The sequence below is a fragment of the Sitophilus oryzae genome, unplaced genomic scaffold (genome assembly GCF_002938485.1).
Source record: "Sitophilus oryzae breed Bouriz unplaced genomic scaffold, Soryzae_2.0 scaffold_1576_pilon_pilon, whole genome shotgun sequence".
NCBI classification, from domain to species: Eukaryota; Metazoa; Arthropoda; class Insecta; order Coleoptera; family Curculionidae; genus Sitophilus; species Sitophilus oryzae.
The window spans coordinates 11,701,170-11,721,622 of record NW_022146254.1 but is presented as its reverse complement, the minus strand read 5'-3'; positions in this window follow the sequence as shown (position 1 = coordinate 11,721,622).

The window sequence follows — 20,453 nt, the reverse complement described above, 5'->3', positions numbered from 1 at the left end:
TCACGGGGTTTTTAACAGGACAATGTCTCCTCAATGTGATTCAGATTCTCCTCAGATTCTGTGGTGAAAATGGGGAAACACCAGAGCACCTCATCACTGAGTGCGCCAAGACAACAACCATTCGTACCATACACTTTTGTACGATTTATATCAGTGATTGAGGACTAACTTTTGTAAAACCATCTTAGATACTGGCTTTTGTGAAATCCTTGAGACTGTATAATGAGTTATAACTCAAGAGAAGGCTTAGCTTCATTCCATACATAAATTAATCTACTGTAAGATTTTTTTTTGTTTACTTTCTTTATAAAATAATAAACAATCTAAACAACTAACAAAACCATAACTCGTGACAGGATAATTAAAATGTTTTAAAGTATTATATTGTCAGGAAAACAAATATATAATAAATCACAGACTCACCAAATAATCCCTGAAGCATTGACCCTGAGCGGAGGCGTACTTTAATACCTGTCACAATTAAAAGTAAGGATAAGTGTCCAGTTCATAATTCCGACCTACTTAACTGCTATATGCCGATATTGTTTTGCCCTAACTACCTATTATTTATTTTATTTATCTTACTAGATGGACTAATTTATCTCTGTCTCTCTCAATACAAGATTTACAAACATATCTATGCAAATGCACTGCTTGGCCTTCCGCCCACGCACCCCCTGATGGCGCGGACTCCAGAGTAATCAGCCGCACGGGCAACAGAATAAACACAACATATCGATCCCGAGATTCGAGGACCCTGGGGGCCTGTTCCCGCCGCTGAAGACCCGGAGGTACCGTCCCAGACATAATAATAATGTCCGTTGTCACACGGCGTACGGAATCCCAGATCCCTGCCGTGTGCGACGTTGCGACATTACGAGGATTCGCGTCCCTGCTACTATGACATTACGGGATCCCAGATCCTGCCAAGCAACATTAACGGGCCTATCCTTGCGCTTCCTCAAGCTAAGCAGTACTAACTCTACTGAGAACAGAAATTCACTAATCCACCTAAAGCTTACGTGGCTATCATATTAACTAATTAGGTACTTTATAAAAGAACTATCCAATCTCTCTCTCTCTCTTGATTACAAATTTACTTATCTCATCAAATACTAACGTACTGTCTTGCCCCCGTCCACGCCCCCCCGTGGCACGGTCTAGACGAACCAGAAGACCCGGATACAGCGGCTGAATCTCTCGGGGTCCCGCTCCCGCATCTGGTTACGCCCAGAGGCACAATATAAAAACCGGTGATAACCAGGATTTTACTCCCTACACCGTTGCGACATTACGAGGAATCGCGTCCTGCTACTATGACATTACGGGATCCCAGATCCTGCCAAGCAACATTAACGGGCCTATCCTTGCGCTCCTCCTGACTAGACAGCACCGACTCTACAGAGTAAAGAGATTCAATAGCCTATCTAAACAAAGCTCACGTAGCTGCCGCATCGGCATACCGCCGCATTACTTAATAGCTAACCCTATCTAACTTTCATGTTCTATATTTTGACCTAGCATGTATACGGCGCAGTTATTTAATGTAATATTTATTAATATGTGTACGCAAATGATATCTATCTAAAACGTATCAATATATTTATCAAAATATGCATGATCTAATTAATTAATAAACTACGACACTTAGTGAGATGTACTCACCCTGCTTTCTGCTTATATCACTGCACTAACTAACTAATTAACTTTACTTTAACTGACACACTATTCACGCCACCGCACTCAAAACTATACTGTGCGTCGGAATATGTGTATTTTTCTGCATTAGGTAATATTCTCAAACTTTCTTTTTCGAAACAGAATTGTTTCGACCAATCATCGTTCGATTTTGAACGCTTTTCTAGGAATACTTTTACCCCTAAATCGGAGCGCAGGACGCCCATAAAATCAGATATGGCGTGACATGCTTATATCAGTGATTGAGGACTAACTTTTGCAGAAATACTTCTTAGGCACAAACTCTTAATGTGATGTGTCGTTTTAAACTGTATGTTAAAAGAAATATTATTGGGAAAATAAACTCAAATTAATCTACATATCTACAGTTTTACTCTAGTTTAATCATCATTGTATCGCTTCTAATATACGAGATCCCTGTAGTAGTATGCATTTTATATGGGACACCATGTATACTCACTGGTAGGTCATTCCCATTTAACTATAATATCAATTATTTATATGGAACAAACGAAAGGGCATTAACCGTTTCTGCAACTTGAATCGAGGTTTGGCTTTGAGGAGGATAAATAGTATAAATATAGTTTTGAGTGAGTGAAGTTACTGTTGGTTCGTATTGGAGAAATTCGTAGCGAAGCTGGCTTTAATCTAGACACTAACCAGACGTTAAATATTTCGTAAAAACAGCGGCGGAACAAAAGATTATTTCATTAGTAGAATCGTAAACAATACATTGTCTTAAAAAACGTCAGAAAAATATATTAGTGAAACAAAACAACAGAAGAAAAACAAAGTTATTTTTTATACAAGACGATAAAATGGTATTTTATCGTCGACCAAAAAGATTAATTCACGAGCGATCAAATCGCGAGTGAATTAATTTCGGGAGACGATAATGCAATTTTCTCGTGTTGTAATAAAACAATATTTTTTTCCAAAGCGAGTTACGTTTTAAAAATATTCAGAAATTATTATTTCAAGGAATTTATTACGAACAGAAAAATATTGTGCTGGGTTGGCGTTGGTTTCTATGTAATTTGACAAATAAATAAAGCTGTCTCTTTAGTTGTCAGTTTTGAGTCAATATTTTTTAATTCTCTTTCGTGTCGATTGGTGATTGAATTGGAGCCAGAAATGGCCCAAAACGAAATAAGTAAATTACCAACAGATATTCAGGCTGAGGCGACAAACCCCATATCCAAACTACTTCCATTTCAATCCCGAATAACTTATGAAAAGGAATACAAAAATTTTCAAAAATGGAAGCAATTAAAAACGTGCAAGAAGAAATAAAGTTTTTCACCTATCCTCGCTGTTAAAGTATCATTTAATTTACCCTTGCGGTTAAAATTTTATCTTCTATTTTTGATAGATATAAGGCAATTTTAACAGTTGATATGGAAAAAATTATCTGAATCTCAGGACAATCATGAAATAGAATTATATGAACAACCACACCGTTGTTCAAAAAGTAGGAAAAGTATTTTGGTCTGAAAATGTAAAAATGCTGCAAAAGTGATAAAATTGGTATTTTTGACGTCCTGATCTTCAAAACCAGTTGATGAAAAAAAAACAGCTAAACCATAAATAGCTTTTGTCCATTTTTTGTCCAACTTCTTGTTCGCTCCTTCGAATTTGTGTGGCAAAGAAAGTGAAACTGTTCAAATTATCATGACAGAAAGTGATGATAAGCCTGTTTTAACTTTGGTATATATACAATATAATTTAAATAAGCTACAGAATAGCAGAAGCAATAAAAATGTTATTATGAATTTTCGTTAACGTCATATTTTTGCTGTTGCTAAACTATCACTCTTTCCGATAACCAGACTAGATGGAAAGGAAATACTGCCAACACAGGAAGTTAAATACCTGGGAATAACCCTGGACAGTAAACTCCTGTGGAACAGGCATATTAAGAACACTACCAGCAAAGCCATAAAGGCTCTCATGATATGCAGAAGACTGGCCGGAAATAGATGGGGCTGCTCCCCTAACATTTTGCGCTGGATGTATACCATGATAGTAAGACCCATGATTACTTATGGAGCAGTTGCCTGGTACACAAAACTAGAGCAACGGACGGCAAGGCTAAACCTATGCAAAGTCCAGAGACTAGCATGTGTTTGCATCACAGGAGCCATGAGAACCTGTCCAACAGCAGCAATGGAGGTCATTCTAGATCTAACACCACTGCACATTGTCATTGGTAGATATGCCAATGCGACAATGATTAGAATGGTCACTAACGGAATTAGTACTGGGAGAATTGTCAGATCAGGGGCTTGGAACACCCTCAAAAAGGAAATACCACTTCTGCAACTCCCAGTGGACGATATGCCAAGAACGTACAACTTTGACAAACATGTCAATGTAGTATTGAGCAATAAGAAGGATTGGAAGAGCGAAACGCTTGCCCAGCAGTTAAAAGACCATACCATAACTTGGTATACTGATGCTTCCAAAACCAATACGGGAACAGGGATCGGAGTGTTGGGCCGAGAGCTAATTACTCCGAACCAATGGGCACTTACCCTAGTATCCTACAGGCAGAAATCTACGCTATCGAGAGATGCGTACAACTTATCTTAGATAGGAACTATCGGAAACAAGAAATAGCCATCTTATCTGATAGTCAAGCAGCGTTAAAGGCGATCAACTCAGTCTCAATCAATTCGAAATTGGTCAAAGAATACATAGAGAAGCTGAATAAATTAGGCAAAGAAAACAAAGTCCTCCTACACTGGGTGCCTGCTCACCAAGGGATAAAAGGCAATGAAAAAGCAAATAATCTAGGTAGAAAAGGAGCGAACACTCCACTAACTGGACCAGAACCGTTCTGCTTTCCAAGTGGTAACCAACTCAAGGAGGAACTCAAGAACTTGGAAGATTCCATCCGCAACCTGGAATGGAAATCTTGCAATGGTCTAGGACACTCGAAGAAGTTTCTGAGGGCTTATGATCAATAAAAATCACAGATCTTCCTAGGTCTGAGTAAGAACAATCTTCGGATTGTCACGGGGTTTTTAACAGGACACTGTCTCCTCAATGAACACCTCAGTAGATTGAAACTAAGAAGAAACGGCGAATGCAGATTCTGTGGGGAAGATGGTGAAACACCAGTACACCTCATCATTGAGTGCGCCGAGACGACAACCATTCGTGCCATGAATTTTGGTACGACTGATATTGGAGATGGAGAACTACCCTCTATAAAACCGTCCCAGATACTGGCTTTTGTCAAAGCCCTGGGACTGTATGATGAGTTATGATTCAAGAAAGGGGGACACAATGGATCTGTAAGGTCGAAGTGATTAACCCCCCTCCCACTCATTCTAAATTCTAAATTCTAAATTCCGATAACCAGTATCACCCTTTCCGTAGCATTGAAATACATAAATTTTGTGCTTCTTTAATATTTTATTACAGCAAAAAATATAACGTTTAATCCAAATTAATAGTAACCATCTGATCAAAGAATGAAAACGAAATGATATTCGTCAGGCGTTTTGATTTTTAGGAAAAATGTAACAATATTTTTATATTCGTTTAATATTTGTCTAAAAGAGTACGAAAATTTAGAAAAATATAAACGAAATAAACAATTTTATAGCACCCATTTTTGTTAAATGAATGCATTTCTGTTAAAATGTTTTTCCTCCTGGGGAAAATCGGGGAAATACTGTATATCTTTACTTTACAAATTCAATTACCTCGGCAGTTTGAATTCGGAAAAGGCCAATATCGACTCTGAAGTTCAGCACAGGATTATCAACGTCTCAATAGCATTCTGGAAATTAAAAGACAGGGTTTTCTACAATCATGACTTGAGCACAAAAACGAAACTTGCAGTGTACCGAGCAATAATAATTCCCACCATGTTACATGGAAGCGAAACCTAAGTTGCAACAGGGACATCTTAGACAACTCTTAAGAATCAAATGGTTCCATCATGTCTCAAACGTAGCGGTCCTTGAAAAAGCTAACTGCGAGAGTATTGAAGTCATGATTACAAAATCCCGCTTAAGATGGGCTGGCCACGTATGCAGAATGCAAGAAAACTGCCTACCAAAAATCTCTGCTTTACGGTGAGCTTGTAGACGGTGAGAGGAGGCCGGGTGGACAACTCAAAAGGTACAAGGATATTTTCCACGAAAACTTTAAGGATAGGGGATTAACATGCAGAATGAAGTATCATGAATGGCTTTCCCCAAGCAGCTCACAATAAAACGGAATTGAGAAGAATTGTAAACTCAGTTAACAGAGACAACCAAAAAGTAGCAATGAGGTTTTTGAATGTCCGGAGTGTGCTGGACAGATACAGTGGCGGATACAGAGGACGGGCCATGGGGCCCAGGCCCCCCCTGAAATGTATGAATTTGGTTAAAAATTAGGCTTTTGGGTTTAAAATGGCTCCCTAAATAGCATATTCTACATTACTTTTTATTTGGGCCCCCCCCCTAAAATAAATTCCTGTATCCGCCCCTGGACAGATAACATCACGTATCGGGTTTTTCAGTGACAGAAAAGCTCATGAAAGAAAATACCTTGCGTGACCATCTTCTGATGCGTGTCAAATACTCGTCAGTGAGTAATAGCAGTGTGTATATATAGGTATGTACTTTACAAGTTGTTTGTAAATCTTGGTACATAAATAGATCGTGGGAAAATTCTATGTGTTTTCTATGATTTATAAGAATCTTAGATCATCATAGATATGCCATTAGTCACATATTTACACAAATCTATCGAAGATTTATGTAAATATGTGTCTTTCTGGAAAGCATCGTATTTAGGATTTGGAAAACTTGATATTGTTTTCTCAGTGTAATAATGCTAATATAATATGACCCTATATTACCCTCTCGACAGGCGCCACTGGTTAAGTCGATGCCTCGATGCATGGTATGTACAATATAGGTCAAGTAGTACGAAGTGTATATAATTACTTAAACGAAAAGTTGCTACTTGTTCGGTTGTTTGTTATCTGTGTAATGCGCTTAATCTATTTTAATGGATTTTGACTTAAACTCTCGTGCAACTCGAGACGAGCCGTTATTAGTGGTTTATTTAAAACGTATTTTGTTCGCAATTTGATGTGCAACATCGTAATTAATTCGTAGACGAGAGTGTTTGGCTGATATTAAATAGTTTTATCGTAAGTTCATTAATAAAATTACACTCAGATGCAAAAAAAGTAACGGAGAAATTTTTCGTCAAATTTAAAGTGTTATATTTTTGTTATATTTAGCCCTATTTTAATGAATTTTTTAACAAACTACATTTTTTTCAATTATCATTTCTTTTTTGAAGTTATTTTTCAATGTGACAAAACGGCTTTGGCGATTATTGTAAACTATATACTACTATGAACTGGCCCATCATGTTCGACGTTTGACAGATGCTTGGCAGGAGGGTTAGAGGTCGCGAAAGAGTACCAACTTCATTAAATGAACTTCGCTTGGTCCTTAGGGCTCTAACTCACTGACGACCAGGTCGCAACGACGGATGTATTGCGTTTATAGCTGCGGCCAGATGAACGACCAGTTTCAACAGAGTTGCCAGATCTAACGTTTTTTACGTTTTACCAATTAGAAAATATTGTGTCAGAAAGAATTAAGTTTCAGAAATGTTAAAATATCCGAGTTAACTAAAAAGCGAAGTTGCTATTCATGAGCTTATTAAATGTTCTAATATTAAATAATGCATTTAAAATATTCTTGGATTTTTCGTTAATAAATAGTGGTGTGGTAAATGGATTAAGTAAAATCTCCAACCCCGACTACCCGATAACGTCGTTATTTCCATGTTTTTCAAATCCGCGATGCCTGCTATTTCATCAGTCGTTTCATAACAGAATATTCTACATCCTACGTCTATGTAATTTAATATGTGTAGAGTGAGACATGTAACTCGTGAGATTTTCAGCATTATATCAATAAAGGACAAAAACAGTATTGTCCCTAAAGGTGCGCCCAGACTTTGGCATTTTAGCCCGAACGAACCGAGCGCGCACGAACAAGCAGAACAAATAGGCCGAATAAAAAGCATTGTGTACGCACGACTGACAAAAAAGAGAGATATTTTGTTTCTTTTTTCTACTGATATGGACTTCTACTGATGGCTCTTATCGACTTTAGAAGTAAACATATTTGGGTCGTCAGACACTGGCTCTAAATATAAGCAGGTAGAAAGTTTAGCTTCCAGTTATTTCAATATTTACAATATAAATTCCTCTTTTTTATTGTTACTGAGAATCTATAACAGTAAATACTTCTATTTTTATGAATGTTTAAGTTACATTTACTCTTAATTTTTTTTTAAAAATAATGTACCTAGTAGAAATATGGTCTAATGGACCGTGTTTGAAAAACGTTAAATTAAATATATTATTTAAAATATAATTGTCCTACTTGTACATGACTACAATACAACTAAAAAAATAATTTAATAAAAAAAGCAAGTGGTTGTAGAACAACTTTAAATATGATTTTTTTAATTTTTTAATATCGAAACTCGAAGGTATAATAACAGGTATCATACCAACCATAAATAGAGTATGTCATATAAAAATGTTTTGAATTTTTACTAGAATCGACCCTTGACAAAAAAAGGCTCTAGACTTAAGTTTCCCTTTGATCCAGTCTGTATACTATTTCTTTGGATTTTCTGCACGCGTGCAAAAACTACACTAAAACACGAAAAATAAAAAATAAAATATGAAAGTAAAAATATGATTACAAACTTAAAACTGAACTCAACTAATAATACCAAAAAGAAAATAAGTCAATAAACAATATCGGAACATTTATCCGATGGCATTCTCTCCCCCAGTTTTTCTTTAATCAAATTTATTAAAACCCGATTTTCCCCGAGACGAGCGCCACTTTGCATAACTTCGTATATATTTTCCGGATTTCCTTGCAGACTGTTCGACGGATTTTTTATTAAAAGGAAAAAAGAAGAAGAAGAGGACGCGCCAAGAAAGATTTTCGATTATGAATTCCCCGGAAAAAAGAAGAGAAAAAAATGCAAAAAGTTGAATGGGTCGAAAAAATTGAAATTATATTTGACGTTGACGTTCGATCTCTTTATTTTTGACGATTCTGTTTTTAATCAATATTCCAGAAAATGGCTAATTGATTAATATAAGTTTATATCGCAATCTTGTTTAATTTTCAAACATTTTGAAAATTCTTCAGTGAGTTCATTCAATAATATGTGATTCAAGCAGGTCTTTAGGTAGACTAATAGCAACAGAAGAAATATAAGAAAAAACAAAAGAACTGAACATAAAACAATTAATAAAAGATATTACAAATACAGGGTGGCGCCTCTTATACGACGCGGAGGCTCCAAGGAGAACAACAATGGGGAATTCATGACTCTTCAAAACAGTATTAAGGTTGCGTACCCCTCTAACAAAGATTTTCCTAGATATTTTCATTTTTATGATTTAGTGTCAGTAGATCTTTAATATTTGATAAAATCTAGGTAGCTTTGGTACGTCTGATGTTACTTCAACATAGCTGTCTAATTACTCCAACTTTAACAACTAGTTATCATTTTGTGTCGGTTAAAAGTGTTTACAAAACTTGACTAAATATTGTCGACAACTTGAGATAAATAATTGTAGCTGTTTTTCGAAGAAAAACTCCACATATGCCTTTTAAAATGGAAAGATCTTTTGAAAAGAGAAATATTTTATGCAGTTAACTGGAAATGAAGCATTGTGAGCATTTGATTTCATCTAGCTAATTTTTATCACATAATTATAGGTTTATATCTAGTTTTAATTCTGTAATAATTAAAATATGTTTTAAACGTGGATCTTTTTATTACCGTTGAATATTTTACTTTGCATCCTTTAATTAGTAAATTAATAAAAGGTATATCACAGCCACCCTAGATTTTTTCAAATAATAAAGATCTATTGACGCAAAATCATACAAATTAAAATATCTAGGAGAATCTTTGTCTGAGAGGTAGGTAAACTTAACAATTTTTTGAAGATATATAACTATATAAATTATACTATTTATTATCTTATTTAGATTATTTTTGTTGTACCAAAACTGAACATACCTCTTTAACTCACCGACTTCGGCCACTTGGGACTCATCAACTGAAATAAATAGTTTCGTGGTTTCCATTTGTGGATGAAGGGGGTAACAGGCTTGCTCCCTCATTGGGACCGATTTATATTTAAATTCGCTTAATTTTCCTTAATGCCGTTAGGCATGGAGAGGGCTTATACGATATGGGGGCGGGGACTTAAATCCATTGGCGTTTGTTGACAGTGCGATAATACACACATGGTAATTTAGTCGCAAGGGGATATAGGAGATCTATTTGTCTTTTTTTAATTCGTTCGGTTAAAAATGGTTGTTTCGTTTAATTTATGTATGATTTTCTATATATTTTAGTTTTCGAATTAGATTTTTTTTCCCAGTCTGAACAAATCTTCTGTCAACATATTTTCACTAGTGATACCTAAAGTATTTCCGAGAATTTTTAAAGTTTTTCGGTACAAGAGTTTTTTTCAGACCAATTTCAGACCAAATTGTGTTTAAAATTATTTTAAAATTAAACTAATCCTTTTTTATCCACTAATCTTCACGCAAAAAAACTCTAAAGTACCAAACAAACTATAACCGTGAAATTTACTCCGTTCTTTCAATATTCTCCACGAACGACACCTTAACCTCCTTTTCGAAATTAAAAAAATGAAATATGGCAGCAGACGTTACCTCGCCCTTTCCCTCTCCTCGTCTTCAACAAGGACCGACAAATGGCCTGAAATTTGGGACCGCTGGTACATCGAAAATGAAACGGAGCCGCTGCCAACACGACGCTGTTGCGAGGATTTTCGGAATCGTCCCGATTTTAAGACGTGGCACAAGGTAAAGAACAGTCATTTTCTAGATAAAAAGGAGGAAAAAGTTTTAGTTGTCGAGATATCTCACTCATACTATACAGTGTACTATGATGTTCCCTATGGGTATCTCGGAAACTAACGGAGATAGAGAGTCGGTTAAATGGAGAAAGAATTGCAGTTTTGTGGGGTCATAAATATGCGCCTTTCGGATTTTTGAAAAAGTTCATGGCTTACTAGATATTTAAAAAAAACAAATTTTGGAAATTTTAAAACTTGTCCCTGATTCCATTATAATCTATTGTAGACAAAAAAATTTCAGATATAAGTTGTAGATAATCACATACCTAATGAGTTTGTGTTTTCTGACTTTTTCTAAAGCCTGTCATTTTTGACATATGACACAAACATATGTGTTTTTTAATGGAAACCATAGTTGGCCATGACTTTATAAAAATCGTAAATTTTTAAGCTTTTCAGCGGTATAAGGTATAATATGTTTATTTCGAAAAATTACTGAGTTATAGCCAATTCTTATCTTTCTTGACTAATTTCACTTAATTGTTATGGTATTCTTATTCTATTATGATTTATAACTTATAAAAAGACAAAATATATTATTAAACGGTTCTTTACGATTTACATCACGGAAACTAAAATTTAAAAAATAATATCACTATATAATTACACACTTAATTTATTTTACAAAAATGTTCTCCAGTGTCTCTCTGTTCGAGTGTCTCTCTTAATTCATCGAGGAGGCCTATGCAATTGGTCCACTTCTTCCGATCCCTGAGTTTGCATAATTATGATATAAATAATTTTTAACATTTCTCTCATTATGGGGGGAGGTGTCATAATGAAAGTCATGTTGGAACCACTCTATTGATTGATGGCGACTAATTAAATTTAACTTTTCTACCATGTCTTGAAAACCGTTCTCTAAAAAAACATAAGTAACGTTCACCGGTCAATGTATCCTCGAAAATGTATGACCAAGAAAAGTTGAACCAATAATCCTACACGCTTTTGTTCATTTAAAAAATTCATATTTACAATTTTTGGATGTGACAGTTTTGCATTTCTGAAGGCAACGACGATTGAGCTTCTTTCCATGGCTAACTAAGTAAAATTGTTTTAAAATTATAAGAATTGGCTATAACTAAAAACATATTATAGCTTATATCGCTGAAAAGCTTAAAAAATGGCGCTTTTTATGATGTCATGACCAACTATGGTTTCCATTTAAAAAAACATATGTTTGCGTCATACCTCAAAAATGACACGCTTTAGAAAAAGAAACGGAGGAATCAATCTCATTAAGGATGTGATTATCTAAAACTTTTATCTCAAAAATTGTTTGTCTAAAATAGATTATAATGGAATTTGAGACAATTTTTTTTTAAATATCTAGGAAGCCATGAACTTTTTCAAAAATCTTTAAGGCGCATATTTATGACCTCACAGAACTGCAATTCTTTCCCCATTTAACCGACTCTGTATCTCCAGTAGTTTCAGAGATACCCATAGAGAATATCGTAGAAAACTCACCCTGTATAAGTTGATTTACCGGACCTATAAATAAACTTTCTATAATTCATTTAACTTTAGAAACCATCTGTTCTTTTCATTTTCCATTTGTGTAAAACACCAGATTATCCCTCAGGATCCTAATAATCTCCATTGCCAGACACAAAAAGGCCTATTACACCCACACAGTTCCCCTGTCCTAATCTAATGTTTTGTCTAGGAAGCCAATGTGAAAGAGGAAATTTAAAATACAACACGGGCGGCGTTCATTTGAGACAGACGAGCGCCAAATTAGCGGCTAGATAGTCTAGAAATCGGTGAACATCGAAGGGGTGGTCCGGACCTTCGACCATACATATTCTAGGTAGAGCCTTTTGTAGTCTGTGTTTTGGAGAAAAAAAGTTCGTTTTTTCGAGTCATTTTCAAGTTACATGAATTCTCCATTGAAGATCGCAATAATATACTGGGTGTTCATTTAAAATAAAGGAGTAACTTGCTTTTAAAAGTGACCATTGTTCAATATTAATTTTCTCTCACCCTGTATAACTTTTCGTGACAAATTTTAATTTGGTTTCACATACAACGGTTATTTTAACTAAATATCAGGCTATACAGGATAAATTAAAATTTAGGTAGCTGTTATTGAAATTTAAAGTTTATTCTCTATTTTCACAACACGTGAAATATGGCAAAATAAAAACACTAAATCACCACAATACACCAAAACACTTTTACTTTTACACTGGACGCGCGTTTCGCTAACCATGTTAGCATCATCAGCAGATGATTATAAACTTAAAAAATTAAAAAGCTCTAAAAACAAACATGTTTTCCAAAGAGACATAAACATAGTGGAAAATCTTTCTTCGCAGACTTTTGATAAACAAGAGCTCAGTTTATTAAACAAAGGTTTAAAGTATGCATTGCCCAACTCTGGTAGCGCTTTGGAGGAAATCGTCGTTGGTGTTGAAACTGCTATTCAGCACTTGCCCGAGGCTTCTAAAGTATTTGCAAGAGAGGCTTGTAGAAATCAGTTATCAAAAAATATTGTTTCAAGTAATTCATTAAAATCTAACAAAGAGCACAATATTGTCAAGAGTTTGCGTAACAAAGATTGTTTCTATCTAAAAGCTGATAAGGGAAATAAGGTTGTTATATTAGATAAAAAAGACTATTATGATAAGGTTAACAACTTAATCGATAATGGCCCCTACATAAATTTGAAAAAGAATCCCTTGTCTAAGATGGTAGCAGACGTTAAAAAAACTCTAAAAGAATGTAACACCCTTATTGATCTTTCTTTAAAGAGGAAATTGCAAGTATCCAATCCCTCATTACCAAAATTGTATGCTTTGCCAAAAATTCATAAGCCGGACAAGTCTATGCGCCCAATTGTTTCGGCTGTAGGTTCTCCGACTTATAATTTGGCAAAATGGTTATCAAGGGAGTTCGAAAATTTACCTGATCATGAACCTTCTTTCGCAGTTAAAAATAATATTGAATTCATTAACAAAATTAAAGATATAACATTACATGAAGGTGAAATTTTGGTCTCCTTGTATATATGTATCTTCGTTGTTCCCAAGTGTTCCAATTCCACATACTTTAGGCTACTTGAAGGAATTACTGAACGCAAATGGTCTCGACAACAAAACTGTGACTGAATATATTGAGCTTACATCGTTATGTATGAAACAAAATTGTTTTCAATTTAATAACAACTTTTTTGAACAGCGGGAAGGTACAGCAATGGGTAATCCATTGTCTCCATTTTTGGCTAATTTATTCATGAGCAGGTTTGAAGTGGAGGCTAAGAATCAGTTTGAGTATTTTCCAAGAGTATGGTTTAGGTATGTGGATGATATTTTTTAGTGTTGGGAAAAATCGGATGATTTTAATCCTCGAGTATTTATCCTCGAGGATTCCAATAATCGGATGATCATCCGAGGAATCCTCGGTCATAAAATTTTCTCTGTATAATATCCCGATTGATACCTGAATCAACTGAATAATGCTCGGTGCTGGGGTGATCTGCTTGCTGCTTTTTTAACACACTGTTGTCATGTACCTGAATAACTTGAATAATTGTAATAAAAATAAATAATTATTTTAAACACTTTTTTAATAATTTTTAATATTTTCGTGTATAATTTGATGTGGGAAATAACATTTTAGGGGTTCGCTTTAAATTGTGCTGTTTTTGTTTAACTCCGACTTTGAGATTAATCGGCAACCTTTCAGGCCAAATGTAAACAAGTAATTCTAGGAAATACGGGCGGCTTTTTAGAAGGGTCTGTTATTTATTGTTTATTTGTCGGCGGTAGGTCAGTGAGATAAAAAAATATATTTTGTTTTACTTTTTAATAGCGTATTGTCACCGAAAATAAACTGTAGTACGTAGTACCTAATAAACTGTGGTAGTTGTGTTATCGTGCATATTTTAAGTTTCCGTGCGGCATAATGTCCAGTTTTAAAAAATCAATTGTTTGGGACTATTTTTAAAAAAAATGAAGATAAAAGTGCATCATGCTCCATTTGCAAAAAGACTTTAAAAATCTTCGGAGGCACAACAAATTTAATGCAGCATTTGAAAAGGCTTCATCCGCTCCAAATACAGAAAGAAAATTTACCTCCAAATGAAGCTATGGAAGTTGATGAGGTTCGAGATACTCCCTGCGGCTACAAACAATTTGCCGTCCTGCAGCAAAACTTCATCGAGTACCTTGCCGTCAAGTAATATTTCATCCGAAAGTTTACCATCCTGTAGCAAAAGTGTTGTTACGTCGAATATTAGTGGACGCCGCTCTAAGCAAATGAAATTATACGCTTCAAGTAACGAACTTTCCAGAGCAAAAATTGCCGAAATCGAAAAAAATTGTTATTGATGATTGTCTCGGATTTTCAACCTCTTTTCGATTGTGGAAAATACTGGATTTTTACAGTACACTAAAGCCTTGAATCCGTTGTATAGCCCTCCCCAATAGGAAAATATTAGCTAATGAAATATTACCTAAGGCTTACAACGAATCAGCTGTCGCTTTAAAAACCATTTTAAATGAAATAAAATATACAGCAATAACTACAGACATGTGGACATCTGATAATAATATTGGGTATATTACCGTAACATGTCATTACATATGGGATAGCATACTCTTTTCACGTGTGTTAGCGACACAAGATGCCACGCTGATTATGTCAACACCCAGCCACACAAGCAAAAAACTTAGCCGAAGCTATAACAACAATATTAAATGAATGGAATGTTTATAACAAAACTGCGACTGTCGTTTCTGATAATGCCGCAAACATTAAATGTGCGATAAATGATCACCTGAAAATGCACCATCATCCCTGTGTTGCACACACGCTAAATCTTAGTGTAAATGAGGCGCTAAAAGACTCTGCTTTGATGGAGCTTCTGAAAAAAAATGTAAGTCAATTGTTGGTTACTTTAAACATAGTGTACAAGGTTCTGAAAAACTTAAATTAACACAACAACAAATGGGCCTTCCAATTTTAAAAGTTAAGCAAGATGTTGCCACTCGGTGGAATTCTTGTCTTCATATGTTAAGAAGACTACTTGAAATTAAAGATGCTCTTTCCGTTGCCATGGCTAGCCTTCCAAATGCACCTGATATTTTGAGTGCCAATGAATGGAAAGTATTAGAGGACTGCGTTCAAGTGCTAAAACCAGCAGAAGACATGTCCACACTACTTTGTCTGCTGAGAAATATCCAACATTATCTTTAGTGATTCCATTGTTCCATGGATTTGAATATACTATAAAACAAACTACTCCCAGCACTGAAATTGGAAAATCGTTACAACTGAAGATTTTGGAAGTTGTCACACGAAGACTTGGTGGTTATGAAAGTAACAAAACTGTCGCCAAGTCTACGTTTTGGACCCCAGATTTAAAAAATTGGATTTGGTTCAGAGGACAATGCAAACAACGCTCAAAAAGTGGATTACGGAAGAACTATCGCAAAACATATTAAGCAATCAAACTATGGCTCACAGCACATTGGAATCTGCTAACTCAGAAAGTCTAAATCTGCATGCATCAACTGAAGGCATATGGGCACACTTCGATAGTAAGGTTACGAATATTAAAAGCCATTCAACGCCTGGAAGCCTATTAATTTTAATGGTGAGACAGTACCTTGAAATGCAACCACTTCCAAGAACTGAAAATCCCTTAGAATGGTGGCGTCGTTACAAAACAACCTTACCCGAAATGTATGATCTGGCTACCAAATATCTTTGCATCCCGGCAACTTCAGTTCCATCGGAAAGGAATTTTTCTAAAGCTGGCCAGCTCACGTGTTCGAGAAGAAATAGACTTGGTTCCAAAAAAATGTTGATAAAATTATTTTTCTGAATTCTGCTTTATCAAGTTAAATAAGTATTTTTTGTATTAATGAATAAGCAATATATATGTATGTTATAAATAAATATCTAAAGTATCCATGAGTATTCATATTATTTCTTAGAATTTTGTATTTAAAAAAATAATAATTAATGTTTTCTGTTGGAAAAGCAGGTTAATACTCTGAAACCCGATTATTATTGTTATACGAACAAGTATTTAATTTAAACAGTCATCCTCTATCCCAAAAAAAACATAAATATAATATTAAATGTAGCTTAAATCATATATTATAATTTCGATTTTACTTTCATCAGAATATAGTCTCCCAACGTACAACTACAAGCAAACTTTTTACAAGAAAACACGTAAAAATAAAACTTAAAAATGTAAATAAAGCAAAAATTCCAAAGCCTTAACCCAAATAAACAACTGTGGTTTTGTCTAATGGAATTTTGACAGTCGAAAACTGACATTATATTATGAATTTTTATTTCCGAATTATTACACAAAAAACATTATATCAATAATTAAAAATCTATAAATCTTTTAAAAAAGTATGGAGAAAAATCTTTATCGTTTAAAGAAATATTATAATTAATATATCCCATCTAAACTAAACAAAACAAAAATAAGTAATGTATTTCTGTTCAAAAATGCAGGTTACTACTCTGAAAACCGATTATTATTGCGAACGATATACGAGCAAGTGATTAAAATTAAAAGGTTAACCTCTATGTAAAAGGTTTCAGCAGCGAGACGGTACGCCACACCCGATGCTAGCTGCGTGCCGAATAATCATCGACTAACGACAGAAAAAGGTTTCAGCATAAATCGTAAATCGCCTGTACCTCTCGCGAGCAGCGGGGACGGTACGCTACACCCGATGTTAGCTGCGTGCCGAGTAATCATCGATTAACGACACAAAAAGGTTTCAGCATATCGTAAATCGCCTGTATCGTCGCGAGCAGCGAGGTCGGTACGCCACACTCGATGTTGTTGCGGGCCGCCGAGTAATCCTCGAGGATCGACCATTTTTGGCTAATTTATTCATGAGCAGGTTTGAAGTAGAGGCTAAGAATCAGTTTGAGTATTTTCCAAGAGTTTGGTTTAGGTATGTGGATGATATTTTTGCGGTTTTTGACACACATTCAGACACCATAGATAATTTTATTTCTAAGTTAAATAATCGTTTTCCTTCCATTAAATTTGCGCATGAAATTGAGAACAACGACAAATTACCATTTCTAGATGTATTAGTTATTAGAAATGCTAATAATTACCTGGAATTTGATATCTATAGGAAAAATACGACCACACGCAGATATATTCCTAATGAATCACATCATAGTGTTGAACATAAAATGGCTAGTTTAAATTTCTTAGTTCATAGATTACTTAGTTTCCCACTTTCCAACGAAAGATATGAAATAGAGAGAGATTACATTAGGAATGTAGCTGAGTGTAATGGATATTACTCCGGGAGGTCTGTTACCTTTGAGATGCACTACAGAATCGATACAGAATCGATACAGAATCGAAACATATTCCTTCACTAGTTGATAAATTAATTAGAAAACGTAGGTATAGGTTAATGATTTCTGAAAATTCGAGTTTTCAAGTGGAGAAAGATACGTCTAAATATTTTTCGATACCGTTTGATAGAGAGTTATCCCGTGGTCTAATTAAGGAATTTTTAAGAATGTCAATTATATGAGTTTATAATCATCTGCTGATGATGCTAACATGGTTAGCGAAACGCGCGTCCAGTGTAAAAGTAAAAGTGTTTTGGTGTATTGTGGTGATTTAGTGTTTTTATTTTGCTGTGTAACACCTCCAACCCTCAACTGTAACGTGAAATATGTCAAAAATCTTACATTTTAGGTATATGCTTCTATAATGAAACTCCGAAAATATCAATTACTACATAGGGTGTTCTTTTACAAAAAACCAAACATTCATGGGTAATTTTTTTTGGAGAGACCCTGTAGAACTCTCTATATTTTAAGAAAATGCTCTAAATTAACCTTAGTGGAGTGCCCAGAGACTTTTACCTCGGAATTCAATTACTGTGAATGTATTAACGCGAAACCTTCTGTATTGTGTTTTATAGATAAAATACTAAAATGTTTACGCATTTTTTTTCGTTGCTTTTATTTTTTATTTTAGTAATTTTAGTAAATTCTTCATTATTTCCTTCTTAATCTTTTTTTTTAATTCTTTTTCTAAGTAAATTTATTGAAGTATATAAATCTAATGCATATTATGCACCTATTCTGCTTATATTCTAATCATTGAAATTTTGATTGAAATCGAATTATACAGGGTGGCGCGTCATATGCGACGCGGTTTTTGCAAGGAGAACAAAAGTTTATATTGTAGTGAAATTTTCTGAGCTTATGTAAGTCAATTTAAAGTATTTTCTAAAATTATGTAGAGTTCTACAGGGTGTCCCCAAAAAAAGTTACACATCAAAGTTATGTTTTTTGAAATGGAACACCCTATATATTAATTGATTTTTGGATTCTAGTAAAAAAATAAAGGTTTCTTTCATTAGAAAAGTATATGACTAAATGTATAGTTTTTGAAATACATTCACCGGCACGAAAAATGGGCACCTTAAAACTTTGATGTATTTTAAAGGTTAATATACTTTATTTTAATGGGTCGATTTTGATGATTTTTGAAGCAGTGTGTTGCCAAATTATTTGACTTCTTAGTATCTTTTTCTAAATTAAAATTGAAACTCCCCATCTGTTAATTATACGAGGGAAAACAAAATGTTGATATTTTTGATGAAAGTTTGAAACAGCCTGTGAAATATGTTAAAACAGCAAGAAATTTAAAGATCATTGTATCATCTAGATACATCCTTTCCCGATGGTTTGTTTTTTGGTTCATCTCATTAGCTTTATTTTTGTTGGAAATATTCGGTTTTAAAGAAGACACTAACATTTTTCGTAATCTTTACATTAAGACCATGCCTTTGCTTTTGGGCCTAGTCAACACATCTAGTAAGTTCTGGTCCCGAAGCAGGCCCTCTTGACATAAGATTTGCTTCATTTAATCTTCTTCTTGTAGTCCGTTAGTTAATATGTACGGTTCTTAAGTGAAATTCATTATCAATTTGAAAAGCTGGCAAACAGCGGTTTCGTAGCGATAAACTTACAATAAGTCGGTCGTCTCGATTAGAAGTTCTCATACGAAGGCTCCTGGACGTCTATATTGACGTCTTCATGGACGTGGTCATAATTCAAAGACCATTTAATATACTCTATGGTATTAAGGTATTTTTGGAACCAGACTTTATAGCAAATTCACTAACTCGAATAAATAAATGATATATATTTGACTCACCCTGTATATCTATAAAAATATTTTTGAAATGTGAACTACCATTAAACATATATTTTGTAAAAGGTTTGGAGTGAAAATCTCAAATAAGAATCCTGATACAGAGCTTTTCCGGAAAACGGAGCCATTTTGTATGTATGCATTTGTATATGTGTGTGTTTATTTAAATACTAAAATGAAAGCAACGAATTTAAATAGGTAAACTTTGTAATATATCTTATTAACAATACAATGCAAAAAGTTTTATAAAAATTCGTTCACAGTAAATGAATTCCGAGGTTTGTATCTCATAAGGGCTTAAAGCACTCCACTACCTACAGCTGCTCTAAAAATTTCATTTCGATATAAATTACCGTTCTCCTAGGAGACCCTGAGTCGTATGAGAGGCGCCACCCTGTATAGGTGTGAATAATTTAAAATTAATCAAACAAGCCTCACATTACAGGCAATGGGATGCATATATGAGAGCGTCAAAATAAATAACTGTAAAGATAATATGAACAGAGATAATGGTCCAATTCCTTACAGTTCTCTGTTCCTATGGCTCCGTTCTTGTTAATTAATCGTTAAGCGCGTCTAGTGTTCAAAAGTAAAGTGTTTTGGTGTGTATTGTGGCGAATTAGT